The sequence below is a fragment of the Rhinolophus sinicus genome, chromosome 12, assembly GCF_057876585.1.
Source record: "Rhinolophus sinicus isolate RSI-liver-muscle chromosome 12, RSI-T2T, whole genome shotgun sequence".
In the NCBI taxonomy this organism is placed as follows: domain Eukaryota; kingdom Metazoa; phylum Chordata; class Mammalia; order Chiroptera; family Rhinolophidae; genus Rhinolophus; species Rhinolophus sinicus.
Genome location: NC_142512.1, coordinates 1105585 through 1122993, shown reverse-complemented (window position 1 = coordinate 1122993; position 17409 = coordinate 1105585). Strand labels below are relative to the sequence as shown.

The window sequence follows — 17409 nt, the reverse complement described above, 5'->3', positions numbered from 1 at the left end:
ACGGCGGGAGCAGCACCCCAACACACCACGCGCCATCGACTCCGGGGGAGACCACCACAAGGGCAGAGCAGGCACGCAGGCGCACAACCCTCACAACCAGGGTGCCTGGGGGCTGCCACTCTCCTCCCGCGGGCGGGTGCCTGGGCGGGGCTCAGAGACCACAGGCCCTCCGGAGACCCTGGCGGCCCGCCCCGGAGGCTTCAATGGTGACTGCCAACGCCAGGGCAATGCCTCCTTAGCGGAGCCCAGCCCCGGGCACGACCACACTCCGGTGGAGGAGCTGCCACTTCAACACAGCCTCAGTGCGTCTGTAACAGTCCGTGTGCCCGCCTGTGCGTCCCTCACACCCTCCCCCACCCCATATCCGTCGGGCTCTGTGACGTGCCTGTTGGGCTCTGGCTCTGGCTCAGGAACTCTCTCCCCGCGTGCCAGCCCCCTCTTTCTCTGTCTCTGTCCATGTCTCTCTGTATGTCTAGATACATACATGTACATATACGAGCATATTTCCATCTCGCTCCCTCTTACTCCTCCTCCCGTTCTGTCTGTCTGTCCCTGTCCTGCGGGGACTCTAGCCCCTCTGCCCGCACAAGAATGCAGGATTTGGCGAGGCCAAGAGGGAACACCAACAGACCACGGATAGGGGGCTCATAGCACCATGTCTCACGGGCGGCTGGCTTGGAGACTCGGCAAGCCGGAGCCGCCCGATCCCCAGCCTGCCGGCCGATTCTCTGCCAACCAACAGACCCACCAACCTACCGACCCACCAAGCCGGCCAACTGCAGTCCGCGCCCCTCTGCAATTTGCAGTCCACAATCCGCGCTTCCTAGCTTGGCCACCGCAGCTCTGCCGGTGGCCAATGGCCAACTGGCAACAGCTGATGGCCAAGCGGTCACAGCTGATATCCATGCAGCCCGCACGCAGCACCCCTCCACGCGAGGCCCAGAGCCTGGAGAGTGCTCTCTGCGAGTCTGTCCGCACAGTCCCCGTCTGTCTCTCTCCGCCTCTCTCTTGCTCCGTCTCTGGCCTTCTCTCATCCTCTCTCTCACCTCCCTGGGTCAGGAGAGGTGACGTGTAGCCAGTGAAGTGAACAGTGATCGGGCGGGACGCCGGTCGCTGACGAGGGGCGAGAACCCAGAAAGAAGGCTGTGTGAGGAAGGGTGGCGGCAGACTGGAGGTGCTGCCCCCTGGTGGCGGGTGGCTCTCCCTGGCTTTGGGCCAGTGGGTGGGGCCGGCCAGGGCCAGGGCCTGGGTTGCACGTCCCTAGGGTGGAGGGGACTGAGAGGACCCTGCGACCCCCTCGGTGGCCCTGAGAGGTGGGGACAGCACAGCAGCAAGGGGGGTGTGCGGTTGTGGGGCTGGGGGGAGATGAGAGGGGTTGGGGTAGGGGGGCGGGGTGAAAGCCCTTCGGGGCCTGGGGAGGCCCAGGATGCCAGGGCGCCCAGACATATGTCACAGTCAGGGAAGTGACAGAGGCCCGTTAGAGCCACTGGGGGGCGCGAAGGGGCCTCGCTGCGGGCCAGGAGGAGCCCGTCGCCCACACCAGCGGCGTCTGGAGGAGGCGGGGAGCTGGCGGGAGGCGCTCGGGCAGACATGCTCGCCACCCGAGCGGCCCAGCAGCATGGCGTGCGCTCAGAAGCAGGTCGGGAGCAGGCTCTTGGAGTGCCGGGAGCCGGGTCCCAGCGCCTAAGGCCACACCACCCTGCACGCGCCAGATCTCGTCTGATCTCGGGAGCTAAGCAGGGAGGGGCCTGGTTAGTACTTGGATGGGAGACCGCCTGGGAATAGCTGCAGGCTTTTGCTCGCCTCTCCTTTTGCGCCGCGGCCCCGGCGTGGCTCCCTCCGAACCCCTGCCGCCCCTTGCCTCTCTGCAGCCGCCCAGCCAGCCGAAGGCCCCCCTGACCAGCAGAGGGTTAGCCGCCAGGCACTACAAGCTGGCAGCCCCGGCCGCACACCAGGCCCGTCGGCCAGGGCTCCCCCGCACACCCTCTTCTCAGTCCTCTTCAGTCCCGGAGGCTGTCATCTCGATCCCTTCGCCGACCTTCGATCGCCGCCACCGCCAACAGCGCTGCCCTCGCCCCCGCCGCCACCGCCTAATCCGCCGCCATCACCGCGCTCCCCACACCCCCCTCCAGCGCTGACCTCACCCCTGCCCCCGCCCTCGCCACCGCCATGGCTGTACTGCTTCAATCTCCCGCCTCTGCTCTCCCCTCCTCCGCCGCCAGCACCGCCCTCTTCCCCGCTACCGCCGCCGCCGGCGCCAACCCTCCCCGCGCCCAGCGCCCGCCGACACAGCCCCCAACGCTGCCGCCGCCTCCATCGCCGACCTCGCAACCCTCCCGCGCCGCAGCCGACGCCGCCGCCGCCGCCGCCGCCATCGCTGCTCGCGATCAGCCCCCGCTTCTCCCGCCGCCGCCGCCGCGATCACCGCGCTCCCCACCCCCTCCGCCAGCGCTGCCCTCGCCCCCTCCCCGCCCCCGCTGCCGCCATCGCCGTACTCCCTCAAACTCCCTCCTCTGCTCTCCCCCCCTCGGCCGCCAGCACCGCGCTCCCCACCCCCGCCGCCAGTGCTGCCCTCTTCCCCACCCCCGCCCCCGCTGCCGCCATTGCCGCACTCCCTCAATCTCCCTCCTCTGCTCTCCCCGCCTCCTGCACCGCCATCTCCCCCGCCCCCGCCCCAGGCCCTCCGCCGCCACCATCGCCATACTCCCTCAATCTCCCGCCTCTGCTCTCCCGGCCTCCTCCGCCGCCGCCGCCGCCGCCGCCGCCGCCGCCGCCGCCGCCGCCGCCGCCATCGACCCCCGTGCCCCAGCGCCCACCGTCAAAGCCCCCATTGTCGCCACCGCCATCGCCGCCCTGGCGCCATCCTCGCGGTTGCCATCGCCTACCTCCCCACCCTCCCTCGCCTCCGCCGCGTCCCCCGCCGCCGCTGCTGCCGCCGCCGCCGCCGCCGCCGCCGCCGCCGCCGCAGCCCCCCCCCCTCCGCAGCCGCCCAAGCCGCCGCCGCGGGGTCCTCCCACAACTCCCAAGCCCAGGGTTGCCTGCTGGTGCAGGCCTCCCCCAGCCTTGGGGGTGCGGTTGTTGGTAAACCTGGTGGCGGTAGGGGGGCGGGGTGTATGGCGGTCTGGGTCCGGGGAGTCCCAGGATGCCAGAGTTCCACGACTTCTGGCACCATCAGGGAAGTGGCAGTGTCCCATGGAGCCTCGGGTGGCGCGAAGGGGCCTCGCTGCCGGCCAGGAGTAGCCCGCCGCCCACGCCAGGGGCATTCGGAAGAGGCGGGGAGCCGGACTGGGGGGGGGGGGACGCGGTGCTGGCAGAGCCGGCCAGCAGGTCGATGCTCGCCACCGGAGCCGCGCATCTGCATGGCGGGCGCTCACGAGGCAGGCCGGGAGCAGGCTCTTGGGGCGCGGGGAGCCGAGTCCCATCGTCTATGGCCATACCACCCTGAACGCGCCCGATCTCCTCTGATCTCGGGAGCTAAGCAGGGAGGGGCCTGGTTAGTGCTTGGATGGGAGACCGCCTGGGAATACCTGTAGGCTTTTGCTCGCCTCTCCTTTTGCGCCGCCGCCCCTGCGTGGCTCCCTCCGAACCCCTGCCGCCCCTTGCCCCTCTGCAGCCGCCCATCCAGCCGAAGTTCCCCCTGGCCAGAGGCCGGTCAGCCACCCGGCGCTACAAGCTGGCAGCCCCGGCCGCACACCAGGCCCGTCGGCCAGGGCTCACCCCCACACCCTCTTCTTAGTCCTCTTCGCTGAGGCAGGCAGTCAGCCAGCAGCAGTTAGCCGAGCCTGTGTCTCCGCCGGCAGGCACCTCTCCCCACACCCCCGCGCGCCCCCTCCCATCGCCCACAAGAGCCAGGAACCCTCCCTTCCCGCAGTGGCCCCAACACACAGGGTACAAAGAGCCGGGACAAAGCAGGGGACTGAGGGAGCAGCACCCCAACACACCGCACGCCCTCGGACTCCAGGAGAGACCACCACAAGGGGAAGTGCAGGCACGCAGGCACACAACACTCTCAACCAGGGTGCCTGTGGGCTGCCACTCTCCTCCCGCGGGGCGGGGGGTTCCTGGGCGGGGCTCGGAGCCCACTGGCCCTCCCGCCCGGCCCGGGGGCTTCAAGGGTGACTTTCAATGCCCGGGCACTGCCTCCTTAGTGGAGCCCAGCCACGGGCATGACCACACTTCGGTTGAGAAGCTGCCACTTCAAAGCAGCGTCAGTGCGTCTGTCCCAGTCCGTGTGCCCGCTTGTGCGTCCCTCCCCCCTCCCCCACCCCATGTCTCTCTGGCTCTGTGACGTGCCTGTTGGGCTCTGGCTCTGGCTCAGGAGCTCTCTCCCCGCGTGCCAGCCCCCTCTTTCTCTGTCTCTGTCCATGTCTCTCTGTATGTCTAGGTACATACAGGTACATATAGGTGTATATTTCGATCTCGCTCCCTCTTTCTCCTCCTCCCGTTCTCTCTGTCGGTCCCTGTCCTGCGGGGACTCTAGTCCCTCTGCCCGCACAAGAACGCAGGATATGGCGAGGCCAAGAGGGAACACCAACAGAGCCACGGATAGGGGGCTCATAGCACTATGTCTCACGGGCGGCTGGCTCGGAGACACGGCAAGCCGGAGCCGCCCGATCCCCAACCTGTCGGCCGCTTCTCTGCCAACCCACCGACACACCGCCCGTCGACCCGCCAAGCGGGCCCACTGCAATCCGCGCCCCTCTGCAATTTGCAGTCCACCATCCGCGCTTCCTAGCTTGGCCACCGCAGCTCCTCCGGTGGCCAGTGGCCAACTGGCAACAGCTGATGGCCAAGCGGTCACAGCTGATGACCATGCAGCCCCCAAGCAGCACCCCTCCACGCGAGGCCCAGAGCCTGGAGAGTGCTCTCTGCGAGTCTGTCCCCACAGTCCCCGTCTGTCTCTCTCCGCCTCTCTCTTGCTCCGTCTCTGGCCTTCTCTCATCCTCTCTCTCACCTCCCTGGGTCAGGAGAGGTGACGTGTAGACAGTGAAGGGACCGGACATCGGGCGGGGCTCCGGTCGCTGACGAGGGTTCCAGGGCCCAGACTGAAGGCTTGTGACGAAGGGTGGCTGCAGACTGGAGATGCTGCACCCTGGTGGCGCGGGTGGCTCTCCCTGGCTTTGGGCCTGTGGATGGGTCCGGTCAGGGCCAGGGCCTGGGTTGCACGTCCCTAGGGCCGGAGGGGACTGAGAGGACCCTGCGACCCCCTCGGTGGCCCTGAGAGGTGGGGACAGCACAGCAGCAAGGGGGGTGTGCGGTTGTGGGGCTGGGGGGAGATGAGAGGGGTTGGGGTAGGGGGGCGGGGTGAAAGCCCTTCGGGGCCTGGGGAGGCCCAGGATGCCAGGGCGCCCAGACATATGTCACAGTCAGGGAAGTGACAGAGGCCCGTGGAGCCACTGGGGGGCGCGAAGGGGCCTCGCTGCGGGCCAGGAGTAGCCCGTCGCCCACACCAGCGGCGTCCGGAGGAGGCGGGGAGCGGGCGGCAGGCGCTCAGGCAGACGTGCTCGCCACCCTAGCGGCCCAGCAGCACGGCGCGCGGTCAGAGGCAGGCCGGGAGCAGGCTCTTGGGGCGCGGGGAGCCGGGTCCCAGCGTCTACGGCCATACCACCCTGAACGCGCCCGATCTCCTCTGATCTCGGGAGCTAAGCAGGGAGGGGCCTGGTTAGTACTTGGATGGGAGACCGCCTGGGAATAGCTGCAGGCTTTTGCTCGCCTCTCCTTTTGCGCCGCCGCCCCGGCGTGGCTCCCTCCGAACCCCTGCCGCCCTTTGCCCCTCTGCAGCCGCCCAGGCAGCCGAAGGTCCCCCTGGCCAGAGGAGGGTCAGTCGCCCGGCACTACAAGCTCGCATCCCCGGCCGCACACCAGGCCTGTCGGCCAGGGCTCCCCCCCACTCCCTCTTCTTAGTGCTCTTCGCCGAGGCAGGCCGTCAGCCTGCAGCAGTCAGCCGCGTCTCGGTCGCCGCCGCCGCCGCCACCGCCATCGCAGGGCTCCCTCTCGCTCCCCGACCCTGCCGCCGCCGCAACCCCCAACGCCCAAGCCCAGGGCTGCCTGCCGGCGCAGGCCTCCACCAGGCTCTCTCCATCCCAGGACGTGCCGGTGCTTTGCACCTCGGCCCGAGCCCAGGGCACGCCCATCCCTGCGCCTGCCCCCGGGACCCGACACACAGGATCGGCGTGTCCTCGGGCAAACGGGACGCCCACCCGCCCCGCCCCACCGGAGTCTTCTGTCTCCGCTGGCAGGCACCTCGCCCCACACCCCCGCGCGCCCCTCCCGTCTCCCACAAGAGCCAGGAGCCCTCCCTTCCCGCCGGCCACGGTGTCCCTGAAACACAGGGCACAAAGAGCCGGGACAAACCAGGGGACGGCGGGAGCAGCACCCCAACACACCACGCGCCATCGACTCCGGGGGAGACCACCACAAGGGCAGAGCAGGCACGCAGGCGCACAACCCTCACAACCAGGGTGCCTGGGGGCTGCCACTCTCCTCCCGCGGGCGGGTGCCTGGGCGGGGCTCAGAGACCACAGGCCCTCCGGAGACCCTGGCGGCCCGCCCCGGAGGCTTCAATGGTGACTGCCAACGCCAGGGCAATGGCTCCTTCGACCACACTCCGGTGGAGGAGCTGCCACTTCAACACAGCCTCAGTGCGTCTGTAACAGTCCGTGTGCCCGCCTGTGCGTCCCTCACACCCTCCCCCACCCCATATCCGTCGGGCTCTGTGACGTGCCTGTTGGGCTCTGGCTCTGGCTCAGGAACTCTCTCCCCGCGTGCCAGCCCCCTCTTTCTCTGTCTCTGTCCATGTCTCTCTGTATGTCTAGATACATACATGTACATATACGAGCATATTTCCATCTCGCTCCCTCTTACTCCTCCTCCCGTTCTGTCTGTCTGTCCCTGTCCTGCGGGGACTCTAGCCCCTCTGCCCGCACAAGAATGCAGGATTTGGCGAGGCCAAGAGGGAACACCAACAGACCACGGATAGGGGGCTCATAGCACCATGTCTCACGGGCGGCTGGCTTGGAGACTCGGCAAGCCGGAGCCGCCCGATCCCCAGCCTGCCGGCCGATTCTCTGCCAACCAACAGACCCACCAACCTACCGACCCACCAAGCCGGCCAACTGCAGTCCGCGCCCCTCTGCAATTTGCAGTCCACCATCCGCGCTTCCTAGCTTGGCCACCGCAGCTCTGCCGGTGGCCAATGGCCAACTGGCAACAGCTGATGGCCAAGCGGTCACAGCTGATATCCATGCAGCCCGCACGCAGCACCCCTCCACGCGAGGCCCAGAGCCTGGAGAGTGCTCTCTGCGAGTCTGTCCGCACAGTCCCCGTCTGTCTCTCTCCGCCTCTCTCTTGCTCCGTCTCTGGCCTTCTCTCATCCTCTCTCTCACCTCCCTGGGTCAGGAGAGGTGACGTGTAGCCAGTGAAGTGAACAGTGATCGGGCGGGACGCCGGTCGCTGACGAGGGGCGAGAACCCAGAAAGAAGGCTGTGTGAGGAAGGGTGGCGGCAGACTGGAGGTGCTGCCCCCTGGTGGCGGGTGGCTCTCCCTGGCTTTGGGCCAGTGGGTGGGGCCGGCCAGGGCCAGGGCCTGGGTTGCACGTCCCTAGGGTGGAGGGGACTGAGAGGACCCTGCGACCCCCTCGGTGGCCCTGAGAGGTGGGGACAGCACAGCAGCAAGGGGGGTGTGCGGTTGTGGGGCTGGGGGGAGATGAGAGGGGTTGGGGTAGGGGGGCGGGGTAAAAGCCCTTCGGGGCCTGGGGAGGCCCAGGATGCCAGGGCGCCCAGACATATGTCACAGTCAGGGAAGTGACAGAGGCCCGTTAGAGCCACTGGGGGGCGCGAAGGGGCCTCGCTGCGGGCCAGGAGGAGCCCGTCGCCCACACCAGCGGCGTCTGGAGGAGGCGGGGAGCTGGCGGGAGGCGCTCGGGCAGACATGCTCGCCACCCGAGCGGCCCAGCAGCATGGCGTGCGCTCAGAAGCAGGTCGGGAGCAGGCTCTTGGAGTGCCGGGAGCCGGGTCCCAGCGCCTAAGGCCACACCACCCTGCACGCGCCAGATCTCGTCTGATCTCGGGAGCTAAGCAGGGAGGGGCCTGGTTAGTACTTGGATGGGAGACCGCCTGGGAATAGCTGCAGGCTTTTGCTCGCCTCTCCTTTTGCGCCGCGGCCCCGGCGTGGCTCCCTCCGAACCCCTGCCGCCCCTTGCCTCTCTGCAGCCGCCCAGCCAGCCGAAGGCCCCCCTGACCAGCAGAGGGTTAGCCGCCAGGCACTACAAGCTGGCAGCCCCGGCCGCACACCAGGCCCGTCGGCCAGGGCTCCCCCGCACACCCTCTTCTCAGTCCTCTTCAGTCCCGGAGGCTGTCATCTCGATCCCTTCGCCGACCTTCGATCGCCGCCACCGCCAACAGCGCTGCCCTCGCCCCCGCCGCCACCGCCTAATCCGCCGCCATCACCGCGCTCCCCACACCCCCCTCCAGCGCTGACCTCACCCCTGCCCCCGCCCTCGCCACCGCCATGGCTGTACTGCTTCAATCTCCCGCCTCTGCTCTCCCCTCCTCCGCCGCCAGCACCGCCCTCTTCCCCGCTACCGCCGCCGCCGGCGCCAACCCTCCCCGCGCCCAGCGCCCGCCGACACAGCCCCCAACGCTGCCGCCGCCTCCATCGCCGACCTCGCAACCCTCCCGCGCCGCAGCCGACGCCGCCGCCGCCGCCGCCGCCATCGCTGCTCGCGATCAGCCCCCGCTTCTCCCGCCGCCGCCGCCGCGATCACCGCGCTCCCCACCCCCTCCGCCAGCGCTGCCCTCGCCCCCTCCCCGCCCCCGCTGCCGCCATCGCCGTACTCCCTCAAACTCCCTCCTCTGCTCTCCCCCCCTCGGCCGCCAGCACCGCGCTCCCCACCCCCGCCGCCAGTGCTGCCCTCTTCCCCACCCCCGCCCCCGCTGCCGCCATTGCAGCACTCCCTCAATCTCCCTCCTCTGCTCTCCCCGCCTCCTGCACCGCCATCTCCCCCGCCCCCGCCCCAGGCCCGCCGCCGCCACCATCGCCATACTCCCTCAATCTCCCGCCTCTGCTCTCCCGGCCTCCTCCGCCGCCGCCGCCGCCGCCGCCATCGACCCCCGTGCCCCAGCGCCCACCGTCAAAGCCCCCATTGTCGCCACCGCCATCGCCGCCCTGGCGCCATCCTCGCGGTTGCCATCGCCTACCTCCCCACCCTCCCTCGCCTCCGCCGCGTCCCCCGCCGCCGCTGCTGCCGCCGCCGCCGCCGCCGCCGCCGCCGCCGCAGCCCCCCCCCTCCGCAGCCGCCCAAGCCGCCGCCGCGGGGTCCTCCCACAACTCCCAAGCCCAGGGTTGCCTGCTGGTGCAGGCCTCCCCCAGCCTTGGGGGTGCGGTTGTTGGTAAACCTGGTGGCGGTAGGGGGGCGGGGTGTATGGCGGTCTGGGTCCGGGGAGTCCCAGGATGCCAGAGTTCCACGACTTCTGGCACCATCAGGGAAGTGGCAGTGTCCCATGGAGCCTCGGGTGGCGCGAAGGGGCCTCGCTGCCGGCCAGGAGTAGCCCGCCGCCCACGCCAGGGGCATTCGGAAGAGGCGGGGAGCCGGACTGGGGGGGGGGGGACGCGGTGCTGGCAGAGCCGGCCAGCAGGTCGATGCTCGCCACCGGAGCCGCGCATCTGCATGGCGGGCGCTCACGAGGCAGGCCGGGAGCAGGCTCTTGGGGCGCGGGGAGCCGAGTCCCATCGTCTATGGCCATACCACCCTGAACGCGCCCGATCTCCTCTGATCTCGGGAGCTAAGCAGGGAGGGGCCTGGTTAGTGCTTGGATGGGAGACCGCCTGGGAATACCTGTAGGCTTTTGCTCGCCTCTCCTTTTGCGCCGCCGCCCCTGCGTGGCTCCCTCCGAACCCCTGCCGCCCCTTGCCCCTCTGCAGCCGCCCATCCAGCCGAAGTTCCCCCTGGCCAGAGGCCGGTCAGCCACCCGGCGCTACAAGCTGGCAGCCCCGGCCGCACACCAGGCCCGTCGGCCAGGGCTCACCCCCACACCCTCTTCTTAGTCCTCTTCGCTGAGGCAGGCAGTCAGCCAGCAGCAGTTAGCCGAGCCTGTGTCTCCGCCGGCAGGCACCTCTCCCCACACCCCCGCGCGCCCCCTCCCATCGCCCACAAGAGCCAGGAACCCTCCCTTCCCGCAGTGGCCCCAACACACAGGGTACAAAGAGCCGGGACAAAGCAGGGGACTGAGGGAGCAGCACCCCAACACACCGCACGCCCTCGGACTCCAGGAGAGACCACCACAAGGGGAAGTGCAGGCACGCAGGCACACAACACTCTCAACCAGGGTGCCTGTGGGCTGCCACTCTCCTCCCGCGGGGCGGGGGGTTCCTGGGCGGGGCTCGGAGCCCACTGGCCCTCCCGCCCGGCCCGGGGGCTTCAAGGGTGACTTTCAATGCCCGGGCACTGCCTCCTTAGTGGAGCCCAGCCACGGGCATGACCACACTTCGGTTGAGAAGCTGCCACTTCAAAGCAGCGTCAGTGCGTCTGTCCCAGTCCGTGTGCCCGCTTGTGCGTCCCTCCCCCCTCCCCCACCCCATGTCTCTCTGGCTCTGTGACGTGCCTGTTGGGCTCTGGCTCTGGCTCAGGAGCTCTCTCCCCGCGTGCCAGCCCCCTCTTTCTCTGTCTCTGTCCATGTCTCTCTGTATGTCTAGGTACATACAGGTACATATAGGTGTATATTTCGATCTCGCTCCCTCTTTCTCCTCCTCCCGTTCTCTCTGTCGGTCCCTGTCCTGCGGGGACTCTAGTCCCTCTGCCCGCACAAGAACGCAGGATATGGCGAGGCCAAGAGGGAACACCAACAGAGCCACGGATAGGGGGCTCATAGCACTATGTCTCACGGGCGGCTGGCTCGGAGACACGGCAAGCCGGAGCCGCCCGATCCCCAACCTGTCGGCCGCTTCTCTGCCAACCCACCGACACACCGCCCGTCGACCCGCCAAGCGGGCCCACTGCAATCCGCGCCCCTCTGCAATTTGCAGTCCACCATCCGCGCTTCCTAGCTTGGCCACCGCAGCTCCTCCGGTGGCCAGTGGCCAACTGGCAACAGCTGATGGCCAAGCGGTCACAGCTGATGACCATGCAGCCCCCAAGCAGCACCCCTCCACGCGAGGCCCAGAGCCTGGAGAGTGCTCTCTGCGAGTCTGTCCCCACAGTCCCCGTCTGTCTCTCTCCGCCTCTCTCTTGCTCCGTCTCTGGCCTTCTCTCATCCTCTCTCTCACCTCCCTGGGTCAGGAGAGGTGACGTGTAGACAGTGAAGGGACCGGACATCGGGCGGGGCTCCGGTCGCTGACGAGGGTTCCAGGGCCCAGACTGAAGGCTTGTGACGAAGGGTGGCTGCAGACTGGAGATGCTGCACCCTGGTGGCGCGGGTGGCTCTCCCTGGCTTTGGGCCTGTGGATGGGTCCGGTCAGGGCCAGGGCCTGGGTTGCACGTCCCTAGGGCCGGAGGGGACTGAGAGGACCCTGCGACCCCCTCGGTGGCCCTGAGAGGTGGGGACAGCACAGCAGCAAGGGGGGTGTGCGGTTGTGGGGCTGGGGGGAGATGAGAGGGGTTGGGGTAGGGGGGCGGGGTGAAAGCCCTTCGGGGCCTGGGGAGGCCCAGGATGCCAGGGCGCCCAGACATATGTCACAGTCAGGGAAGTGACAGAGGCCCGTGGAGCCACTGGGGGGCGCGAAGGGGCCTCGCTGCGGGCCAGGAGTAGCCCGTCGCCCACACCAGCGGCGTCCGGAGGAGGCGGGGAGCGGGCGGCAGGCGCTCAGGCAGACGTGCTCGCCACCCTAGCGGCCCAGCAGCACGGCGCGCGGTCAGAGGCAGGCCGGGAGCAGGCTCTTGGGGCGCGGGGAGCCGGGTCCCAGCGTCTACGGCCATACCACCCTGAACGCGCCCGATCTCCTCTGATCTCGGGAGCTAAGCAGGGAGGGGCCTGGTTAGTACTTGGATGGGAGACCGCCTGGGAATAGCTGCAGGCTTTTGCTCGCCTCTCCTTTTGCGCCGCCGCCCCGGCGTGGCTCCCTCCGAACCCCTGCCGCCCTTTGCCCCTCTGCAGCCGCCCAGGCAGCCGAAGGTCCCCCTGGCCAGAGGAGGGTCAGTCGCCCGGCACTACAAGCTCGCATCCCCGGCCGCACACCAGGCCTGTCGGCCAGGGCTCCCCCCCACTCCCTCTTCTTAGTGCTCTTCGCCGAGGCAGGCCGTCAGCCTGCAGCAGTCAGCCGCGTCTCGGTCGCCGCCGCCGCCGCCACCGCCATCGCAGGGCTCCCTCTCGCTCCCCGACCCTGCCGCCGCCGCAACCCCCAACGCCCAAGCCCAGGGCTGCCTGCCGGCGCAGGCCTCCACCAGGCTCTCTCCATCCCAGGACGTGCCGGTGCTTTGCACCTCGGCCCGAGCCCAGGGCACGCCCATCCCTGCGCCTGCCCCCGGGACCCGACACACAGGATCGGCGTGTCCTCGGGCAAACGGGACGCCCACCCGCCCCGCCCCACCGGAGTCTTCTGTCTCCGCTGGCAGGCACCTCGCCCCACACCCCCGCGCGCCCCTCCCGTCTCCCACAAGAGCCAGGAGCCCTCCCTTCCCGCCGGCCACGGTGTCCCTGAAACACAGGGCACAAAGAGCCGGGACAAACCAGGGGACGGCGGGAGCAGCACCCCAACACACCACGCGCCATCGACTCCGGGGGAGACCACCACAAGGGCAGAGCAGGCACGCAGGCGCACAACCCTCACAACCAGGGTGCCTGGGGGCTGCCACTCTCCTCCCGCGGGCGGGTGCCTGGGCGGGGCTCAGAGACCACAGGCCCTCCGGAGACCCTGGCGGCCCGCCCCGGAGGCTTCAATGGTGACTGCCAACGCCAGGGCAATGCCTCCTTAGCGGAGCCCAGCCCCGGGCACGACCACACTCCGGTGGAGGAGCTGCCACTTCAACACAGCCTCAGTGCGTCTGTAACAGTCCGTGTGCCCGCCTGTGCGTCCCTCACACCCTCCCCCACCCCATATCCGTCGGGCTCTGTGACGTGCCTGTTGGGCTCTGGCTCTGGCTCAGGAACTCTCTCCCCGCGTGCCAGCCCCCTCTTTCTCTGTCTCTGTCCATGTCTCTCTGTATGTCTAGATACATACATGTACATATACGAGCATATTTCCATCTCGCTCCCTCTTACTCCTCCTCCCGTTCTGTCTGTCTGTCCCTGTCCTGCGGGGACTCTAGCCCCTCTGCCCGCACAAGAATGCAGGATTTGGCGAGGCCAAGAGGGAACACCAACAGACCACGGATAGGGGGCTCATAGCACCATGTCTCACGGGCGGCTGGCTTGGAGACTCGGCAAGCCGGAGCCGCCCGATCCCCAGCCTGCCGGCCGATTCTCTGCCAACCAACAGACCCACCAACCTACCGACCCACCAAGCCGGCCAACTGCAGTCCGCGCCCCTCTGCAATTTGCAGTCCACAATCCGCGCTTCCTAGCTTGGCCACCGCAGCTCTGCCGGTGGCCAATGGCCAACTGGCAACAGCTGATGGCCAAGCGGTCACAGCTGATATCCATGCAGCCCGCACGCAGCACCCCTCCACGCGAGGCCCAGAGCCTGGAGAGTGCTCTCTGCGAGTCTGTCCGCACAGTCCCCGTCTGTCTCTCTCCGCCTCTCTCTTGCTCCGTCTCTGGCCTTCTCTCATCCTCTCTCTCACCTCCCTGGGTCAGGAGAGGTGACGTGTAGCCAGTGAAGTGAACAGTGATCGGGCGGGACGCCGGTCGCTGACGAGGGGCGAGAACCCAGAAAGAAGGCTGTGTGAGGAAGGGTGGCGGCAGACTGGAGGTGCTGCCCCCTGGTGGCGGGTGGCTCTCCCTGGCTTTGGGCCAGTGGGTGGGGCCGGCCAGGGCCAGGGCCTGGGTTGCACGTCCCTAGGGTGGAGGGGACTGAGAGGACCCTGCGACCCCCTCGGTGGCCCTGAGAGGTGGGGACAGCACAGCAGCAAGGGGGGTGTGCGGTTGTGGGGCTGGGGGGAGATGAGAGGGGTTGGGGTAGGGGGGCGGGGTGAAAGCCCTTCGGGGCCTGGGGAGGCCCAGGATGCCAGGGCGCCCAGACATATGTCACAGTCAGGGAAGTGACAGAGGCCCGTTAGAGCCACTGGGGGGCGCGAAGGGGCCTCGCTGCGGGCCAGGAGGAGCCCGTCGCCCACACCAGCGGCGTCTGGAGGAGGCGGGGAGCTGGCGGGAGGCGCTCGGGCAGACATGCTCGCCACCCGAGCGGCCCAGCAGCATGGCGTGCGCTCAGAAGCAGGTCGGGAGCAGGCTCTTGGAGTGCCGGGAGCCGGGTCCCAGCGCCTAAGGCCACACCACCCTGCACGCGCCAGATCTCGTCTGATCTCGGGAGCTAAGCAGGGAGGGGCCTGGTTAGTACTTGGATGGGAGACCGCCTGGGAATAGCTGCAGGCTTTTGCTCGCCTCTCCTTTTGCGCCGCGGCCCCGGCGTGGCTCCCTCCGAACCCCTGCCGCCCCTTGCCTCTCTGCAGCCGCCCAGCCAGCCGAAGGCCCCCCTGACCAGCAGAGGGTTAGCCGCCAGGCACTACAAGCTGGCAGCCCCGGCCGCACACCAGGCCCGTCGGCCAGGGCTCCCCCGCACACCCTCTTCTCAGTCCTCTTCAGTCCCGGAGGCTGTCATCTCGATCCCTTCGCCGACCTTCGATCGCCGCCACCGCCAACAGCGCTGCCCTCGCCCCCGCCGCCACCGCCTAATCCGCCGCCATCACCGCGCTCCCCACACCCCCCTCCAGCGCTGACCTCACCCCTGCCCCCGCCCTCGCCACCGCCATGGCTGTACTGCTTCAATCTCCCGCCTCTGCTCTCCCCTCCTCCGCCGCCAGCACCGCCCTCTTCCCCGCTACCGCCGCCGCCGGCGCCAACCCTCCCCGCGCCCAGCGCCCGCCGACACAGCCCCCAACGCTGCCGCCGCCTCCATCGCCGACCTCGCAACCCTCCCGCGCCGCAGCCGACGCCGCCGCCGCCGCCGCCGCCATCGCTGCTCGCGATCAGCCCCCGCTTCTCCCGCCGCCGCCGCCGCGATCACCGCGCTCCCCACCCCCTCCGCCAGCGCTGCCCTCGCCCCCTCCCCGCCCCCGCTGCCGCCATCGCCGTACTCCCTCAAACTCCCTCCTCTGCTCTCCCCCCCTCGGCCGCCAGCACCGCGCTCCCCACCCCCTCCGCCAGCGCTGCCCTCGCCCCCTCCCCGCCCCCGCCGCCGCCATTGCCGCACTCCCTCAATCTCCCTCCTCTGCTCTCCCCGCCTCCTGCACCGCCATCTCCCCCGCCCCCGCCCCAGGCCCGCCGCCGCCACCATCGCCATACTCCCTCAATCTCCCGCCTCTGCTCTCCCGGCCTCCTCCGCCCCCGCCGCCGCCGCCGCCGCCGCCGCCGCCGCCGCCATCGACCCCCGTGCCCCAGCGCCCACCGTCAAAGCCCCCATTGTCGCCACCGCCATCGCCGCCCTGGCGCCATCCTCGCGGTTGCCATCGCCTACCTCCCCACCCTCCCTCGCCTCCGCCGCGTCCCCCGCCGCCGCTGCTGCCGCCGCCGCCGCCGCCGCCGCCGCCGCCGCAGCCCCCCCCCTCCGCAGCCGCCCAAGCCGCCGCCGCGGGGTCCTCCCACAACTCCCAAGCCCAGGGTTGCCTGCTGGTGCAGGCCTCCCCCAGCCTTGGGGGTGCGGTTGTTGGTAAACCTGGTGGCGGTAGGGGGGCGGGGTGTATGGCGGTCTGGGTCCGGGGAGTCCCAGGATGCCAGAGTTCCACGACTTCTGGCACCATCAGGGAAGTGGCAGTGTCCCATGGAGCCTCGGGTGGCGCGAAGGGGCCTCGCTGCCGGCCAGGAGTAGCCCGCCGCCCACGCCAGGGGCATTCGGAAGAGGCGGGGAGCCGGACTGGGGGGGGGGGGGGGACGCGGTGCTGGCAGAGCCGGCCAGCAGGTCGATGCTCGCCACCGGAGCCGCGCATCTGCATGGCGGGCGCTCACGAGGCAGGCCGGGAGCAGGCTCTTGGGGCGCGGGGAGCCGAGTCCCATCGTCTATGGCCATACCACCCTGAACGCGCCCGATCTCCTCTGATCTCGGGAGCTAAGCAGGGAGGGGCCTGGTTAGTGCTTGGATGGGAGACCGCCTGGGAATACCTGTAGGCTTTTGCTCGCCTCTCCTTTTGCGCCGCCGCCCCTGCGTGGCTCCCTCCGAACCCCTGCCGCCCCTTGCCCCTCTGCAGCCGCCCATCCAGCCGAAGTTCCCCCTGGCCAGAGGCCGGTCAGCCACCCGGCGCTACAAGCTGGCAGCCCCGGCCGCACACCAGGCCCGTCGGCCAGGGCTCACCCCCACACCCTCTTCTTAGTCCTCTTCGCTGAGGCAGGCAGTCAGCCAGCAGCAGTTAGCCGAGCCTGTGTCTCCGCCGGCAGGCACCTCTCCCCACACCCCCGCGCGCCCCCTCCCATCGCCCACAAGAGCCAGGAACCCTCCCTTCCCGCAGTGGCCCCAACACACAGGGTACAAAGAGCCGGGACAAAGCAGGGGACTGAGGGAGCAGCACCCCAACACACCGCACGCCCTCGGACTCCAGGAGAGACCACCACAAGGGGAAGTGCAGGCACGCAGGCACACAACACTCTCAACCAGGGTGCCTGTGGGCTGCCACTCTCCTCCCGCGGGGCGGGGGGTTCCTGGGCGGGGCTCGGAGCCCACTGGCCCTCCCGCCCGGCCCGGGGGCTTCAAGGGTGACTTTCAATGCCCGGGCACTGCCTCCTTAGTGGAGCCCAGCCACGGGCATGACCACACTTCGGTTGAGAAGCTGCCACTTCAAAGCAGCGTCAGTGCGTCTGTCCCAGTCCGTGTGCCCGCTTGTGCGTCCCTCCCCCCTCCCCCACCCCATGTCTCTCTGGCTCTGTGACGTGCCTGTTGGGCTCTGGCTCTGGCTCAGGAGCTCTCTCCCCGCGTGCCAGCCCCCTCTTTCTCTGTCTCTGTCCATGTCTCTCTGTATGTCTAGGTACATACAGGTACATATAGGTGTATATTTCGATCTCGCTCCCTCTTTCTCCTCCTCCCGTTCTCTCTGTCGGTCCCTGTCCTGCGGGGACTCTAGTCCCTCTGCCCGCACAAGAACGCAGGATATGGCGAGGCCAAGAGGGAACACCAACAGAGCCACGGATAGGGGGCTCATAGCACTATGTCTCACGGGCGGCTGGCTCGGAGACACGGCAAGCCGGAGCCGCCCGATCCCCAACCTGTCGGCCGCTTCTCTGCCAACCCACCGACACACCGCCCGTCGACCCGCCAAGCGGGCCCACTGCAATCCGCGCCCCTCTGCAATTTGCAGTCCACCATCCGCGCTTCCTAGCTTGGCCACCGCAGCTC

At 69.3% G+C, this 17409-nt stretch overlaps 8 pseudogenes; all 8 read left to right on the top strand.

The window, feature by feature from the left end:
* Positions 1 to 1681: 1681 nt before the first annotated feature.
* LOC148756349 (5S ribosomal RNA) lies at positions 1682 to 1801 on the top strand (annotated as a pseudogene).
* A 1622-nt stretch (positions 1802 to 3423) lies between these two features.
* On the top strand, positions 3424 to 3543 carry LOC148756348 (5S ribosomal RNA; annotated as a pseudogene).
* Positions 3544 to 5591: 2048 nt separating this feature from the next.
* LOC148756347 (5S ribosomal RNA) lies at positions 5592 to 5711 on the top strand (annotated as a pseudogene).
* A 2309-nt stretch (positions 5712 to 8020) lies between these two features.
* Positions 8021 to 8140, top strand: LOC148756346 (5S ribosomal RNA; annotated as a pseudogene).
* A 1591-nt stretch (positions 8141 to 9731) lies between these two features.
* On the top strand, positions 9732 to 9851 carry LOC148756345 (5S ribosomal RNA; annotated as a pseudogene).
* A 2048-nt stretch (positions 9852 to 11899) lies between these two features.
* On the top strand, positions 11900 to 12019 carry LOC148756344 (5S ribosomal RNA; annotated as a pseudogene).
* Positions 12020 to 14349: 2330 nt separating this feature from the next.
* On the top strand, positions 14350 to 14469 carry LOC148756343 (5S ribosomal RNA; annotated as a pseudogene).
* A 1611-nt stretch (positions 14470 to 16080) lies between these two features.
* Positions 16081 to 16200, top strand: LOC148756342 (5S ribosomal RNA; annotated as a pseudogene).
* The last annotated feature ends 1209 nt before the right edge of the window (positions 16201 to 17409 follow it).